The sequence below is a fragment of the Myodes glareolus genome, chromosome X, assembly GCF_982192425.1.
Source record: "Myodes glareolus chromosome X, mMyoGla1.1, whole genome shotgun sequence".
Classification (NCBI taxonomy): domain Eukaryota; kingdom Metazoa; phylum Chordata; class Mammalia; order Rodentia; family Cricetidae; genus Myodes; species Myodes glareolus.
In genome coordinates, this window is record NC_142053.1 from 67,409,417 (window position 1) to 67,415,416 (window position 6,000).

Genomic DNA, 6,000 nt, shown 5'->3' on the forward strand with positions numbered 1-6,000 from the left:
AAAGGTCTTTGAGCCTATTATTCGTGATCCTAGAGAAGCTAAATAAGAAGACGAACCTGATGAAGATTATTTACCTATCCGCCAGGAGGTAGGAAATAGTCAAGAGTCCCAGGTAACCTTGGGTGCATGGGGGGGGGTGGTGGGAGGGTTGTTGGAAGGGGAGAGGGTTAGAGAGAAGGGAGTAGGGGAGGAATGGAGAAAGCTCGGTTGACCGGGATGGGGGGAAGGGAGGAAGGATGAATGTGGGATCAGGGAAGAATATATTTCAACTAAGGGAGTCATATTAGAGTTTACAGGAAACTTGATTATATATGGGATCCCAGGTCCAAGGAGAGATCCCCAGATTGTTCTCTGGACAGAGGAGGGGGTGCCTGAACCAGCCTTGGCCCGTGACCATACTGATGAATATTTTGCTTATCACCATAGATCCCTCACCTGGCGTTGGATGACGATACAGATGGAGGCCCGCGTTGGAGCACCGAACTGAGCCCCCCAAGTTCCAAACGAGGAGCATAAGGAGGAAGAAAATGACGAAGGACTGCGAGGGATACTATCACCCACTGATACAAGGGGTCGGATCTAATGAGAGTTTACCAAGGCCAGATGGACCGTGACTGAAAGAGCATGTGATCCAACCAGATTCTCTGAATGTGGTTGGATTTTCTGAATGTGGCTGGCCTGCAGTCTTTCCGAGAAGCCATTGACAATGACACTGGGACTGGTTTCCTCTGCATATACTGGATTTTTGGGATCCAGTCTGTTTGGATGCTCACCTTCCTGGACCTGGAGTGAGGGGGGAGGAACTTGGACTTCCCACAGGGCAGGAGACCCTGACTTCCCTTGGGGACAAAGAGGGAGGAGGAGAGGGAGGGGGGGAGTGGGAGGGCGTTGGGAGGAGGGGCGTAAATGGAAACTTTTTATAATTTAATAAAATTACTAAAAGAAAAAAAAATAAACTCAAAGGCAAAAAAAAAAACAGAAAAAGGGGAAATGATATAGGAGGTTCTTCTGTATTTGTGTTGCTTTCATTGGTTAAATAAAGATACTGCCATGGCCTTTTGAAAGGGCAGTTCTTAAATAGGCGGGAAGACCGAACTGAATGTTTGGAGGAGGAAAGCAGACAGAGAAAGTTGCCATGAAGTCACCAGGTCAGAGAAGCTGAATCTTTCCCGGTAAGCCACGAGCTCATGGTGATACACAGATTAACAGAAATGGGGTAGATCAGGATGTGAGAGTTGGTCAAGAAGAGGCTAGATGTAATGGGAGAGGCAGTAATTATATTAATACAATTTCTTTGTGGTGATTTCAGGGATTAAGCAAGCTGGGCCACAGGATGCACGTTGGTCCTCATACTACAGAACTCATCAGTGGAAATACAAAAAAAGATAGTGATTCTCCAGAATCTATCAATAGCCAATAGTTCAAAGGTAAGACCCCCCTAGACTTTTCATCTTCCCATTAGTGATTATTAATAGGAGCATTTTATACATTCAGCACAGGTAACAACTGTGGGTTAATGTTTGTGATTGTATATTTTCTAGAGAAAAGATTTCACATATCTTCACTCTAACAGTTATTACATACTTCTTTACTCTCTCCAGCAATGCTGCATGAGCTTTAGAGGGAGAGGCATAAATTTCTTGTTTATGGCTGAACACTTTGATGTGACTTATTCTCAGTATCTTTGGTTTCTCTGAGTCTAAATTTATTACCTTTAATTATAAGGAGAGTCTTCTCTCTCTGAGGAGGAGAGTGATGGAGTTGGAAGAATTGCATGATCATGTTTAATTTTATTAATTTCTTATCTTTCCTCTTTATCATTTTTCTTTCGATCAATTTTACAATGAAGCCAGTTTGATATGAGGCAAAATCCTACACGATCTGTGGATGATAGGTCCATAGAAATGAGTCTGACTTGGTCTTTTGTCATCCTTAGGCTCATTAATGGGTGCCAAGTCTCAATCACTGAATTTTTTACTGTGTTGAAATATGGTTTTAATGTAATTCTGTCCTGATTATTCCCTATTGAAATAAGAAAGCAAGTAACTAATTTTCTATAACAAAAAGAAATATTGCTATCTGACTTTGATTAATTTAGAGAGATACTTGATCTTTTAAAGAGACAACTTTAAATGCAACGGGACTTTTAAAGTTTGGAACATTTTATATAATCATATTAATATGAATATGAGATCTTGGAAGTAAACAAGGAGGGAAAGTTTATAGTTTAATAGGAATGTACTGCTATGTCATATTGACAAGGGATAAACAGTCCTGGTGAGGTTTTTTATTATTATTATTATTTGGTTGGTTTTCTGTTAACTTGACACAAGCTAGAGTTATCTGGGAAGAGGAGTCTCTATTGGGAAAAAATGTCTCCATTAGAATGACTTGTAAGCATATTTGCAAGTCCTTTTCTTGATTAATGTTTGATGTGGGAGGGGCCAGCCCACTCTGGTGGTTCCATCCCTTGAAAGGTGGTCCAGATTTGTATAAGAAAAAACACTGAGCATGTTCTTGAGAAGAAGTTAGTAAACAATGCTTCTCCATGGCCTCTGCTTAAGGGCAGGAACCTAAAAGCAAGAACTATTCAAAAATTTAAAAGTTAACGTTCTCAATAAAGCCTATTCAGGTAATGTCTCCAATGATTTAGCATGCCCTGACTCAGAATTCTTTTCCACCCACTACAAACAGAACAGGGACCCAAACTGCACCACATAGACCTTTGAAGTATATTCTTGATCTGCACAATTCCATTGTTCTCAAGTCTCAAAAGATACTTGTCTATCTCATAATACAAAATATATTCAGTCCATATTAAAGAGTCACCAAAGTCTTAAGAATATCTCTTTTGTTCAAAAGATTTGGTCCAAAATCTCCCCTGAGATCAAAAGCAATTTTAGTTGCCATTTCGTGAAAAGATCACAAGAAAATTTACCAAATTGTAAGATAAATGATGCAATGCTAGCATTCCTACCTCTACACAGAGGGATCAAAGAAACAAAGAGAGGACTACAAACAGTGTAAAACTGAAAACAATCAGGGACAACACAAAATCACACAGCTCCATATCAAGTTTTACCATCATTATAATATTAACCTCAAATATATTTCTAAGGTTTATCTTATGGCCTTTTTGGCTGCAGTCCTGATAGCTACTCTAATGGGTTGTCTGCATTTGCTGTCGCCTGCTTATTCATACAGTAATTCCACATCCTTGTCATATTTAACCTTTCAGAGTCTCCATTACAGTGGTTTCTCTCATCTCTCACATCTCCTGGGTTCACCCATCAGAGACTATTCTCAGGGAATATGACACTACCAAACATTGCTTACTTTCTGAGACATATCTTTGAATTCTCAGGGAAATCATTGAGAAACTCATGAATCTTTCATTCTATATGTAAACAAAAGTACCATCAAGTTCATGACAGCATGGTATACTTGGAACCACTTCAGGAATGTGTAAAGTAACTCTGACTGCCTTGAAGGAAGAAGGAAAATTGATTCACAGCAAGCTAATTCTCTTGACAATCTGTGGGAACAATGTGTCCTAGGGTTCTCTTCTCAAACAAATACTATCTTTGGAAACTGACATGGTATAACCTTGAGCCTGTCATGTATTGGGTCTTGAATATTTCTGAGGTGTCTTGATGGCATTTTTTTCTATTGATAAAGTGAGGAAAATAATTGGCTTTTTTTAAGAATGTAAATATTTTTTGGAAGTCTGTTTTCCTTGGTAGTACCTTAAATCTGCTCTTAAGTAGCAATATTCTTGTTGAATGAATGGTATGTTGGCTTGGAATTTTCTGAGATATTCAAATTAATCTGCCATATTTAGTCTCAGCCTGCCATAAAATCTCAGAATATGAACATGACACAGCAGTTTATTTTCATGATCGGTATTCCTATTCACAGTGGAAACCTCCATTCCACATGAAGCATTAGAATCATAATCATACTCTTGCATATTTCTGTTAACATTTTGGTCATTTAGGATTTCACCAGAAAAGTACATCAAGTAACAAATGCACAATTCCATGCTTTCTCCATTCTGCTTCTCCAAAATTTCCAAACTCTTTTTACAAACCAAATGCTAAAGCTCCTACTTTATATTCTCATGTATATTCACAACAGTATTCCCAATTCTTGTATTCATTTTCATTTTCTTCTGTTATACCAAAATGCCAGAGAAGATAAATTTTTATTGAAACAAGGTTTGGTTTAACTTACAGTTTAAATTTTCTTATTGATTTATATTGAGCTCTACATTTTTCTCTGCTTTCACCCTTTACTCTCCCCTTTCCCGTTCAACCTTCCCCCAAGGTCCCCATGTTTCCAATTTACTCAGGAGATCTTGTCTTTTCCTACTTCCCATGTAGATTAGATCTATGTAAGTTACTCTTAGTGTCCTCATTGTTGTCTAAGTTCTCTGTGATTGTGGTTTATAGGCTGATTTTCTTTGCTTTATATTTTGAAAGAAAAACACCTATTTTAGTTCACTGACACTTGTTTTGGTCTTTGTTAGACAGTACTTCAGGAAAGGAACACAGAAAAGGTGAAAGTTGCATTAATAATGTCAAAGGTTTGAGACAAAAGTTTTAAAATAAAACCTTCTGGAAAATTTTAAAATGCCCTCATTGTATTCTGAGCAGTAATAAAGTCATTTTTCTTCAGTGCTGACAGAACTTTAGATTAACTGAAAATTTATATTCATTTTACAATATTAACAGCTAATACCTTCACGGAATAAAAAAGACTATGTGTTCAAAACTGTTCTCTTCCTTTGTGTCTTCTAGGTCACCTTTATTCATGATACCCACATTTGTTACTTTTGGGGGAAAAAGGTCTGAATATGCTGAGAATTTCTGGGAGAGAAGAAATTTAGATTTTGATGATTTTCCTAGGTGTTAGTGTTCCTATGTTAGAGACTATCTTAATTTCAGGTTTTGTTGACGTTATTGTTGTGATTAAGTTCTCTGACAAAAGTAACTTAAGGGAGAAATGTTCTATTTTAGCTTACCATTTAAAATTAGAAAGCATGGCAGCATGAATTTGAAGCACATGGTGAGTCGCATTGTATATCCATCATCAAAAAGCAGAGTAATGATTATGTTCTGGTATTAGATTGATTTCAGCATTTTTTTTCACTCCAGGATTTCCTGCTGAGGAAAGAGTTCCTGCCCATAGTAAAAATACGTCTTCTCATATGAATAAATGAATTCAAAATAATTCCCCACAGACATAACCAGATGTCTATCTCCCAGGCCATTTTTGGAATCTGTCAAGTTGTCGATTATCATCACAAAGTTGACATTTACCATTACAATTAACCATAACAAAGACTGAATGGGTTCTTCAGAGAGACAACGTGAAAAATGAGGAGAAAATTGAACAGCTGCAAATGAAACAATGAAGTGGTTCCTTTTTTAAAAAAAGCAAATATAAAAATAGAAGGTTGGACAAATGACTGTGCCTTCATGAACACACACTACTACTATTGCAAAAGACTCAAGTTCAGTCCCTAGGTTACATGTTGGGTTGTTCATAATCACCTGAAACTTGGCTCCAACAGATGCAATGCTTTATTCTGGACATGGCTAGAACTTATACACATATTCACAAACACACAAAAACATAATATAAAGTAAAATGAAATATTTAAAAGAGAAGACAAAAGTTTTAATTTAATTGAATGAACTAAATCTGGGGAAATATTTATTAAAAAATAATGATGATGCATTGTATTTGTGTATCATTTTGTAAGTCTAGAATTATAGATAATTCTATAATTAGAATTCTTCTTTTTTAATCTACGTTGATTTTTATTCCCTTTTGTCTTTACTCTTTTCTATTAATTAACTTACAATCTCAATTTTGTGATGATACCATCCTAGATGTATAATTTGTGGATGTGTGTTGTTTTATGTGCAGAGAATAAATTTATTTCCTAATAAATGTCTGTATTCAAACATATTATATAAAAAGATAAATTATATT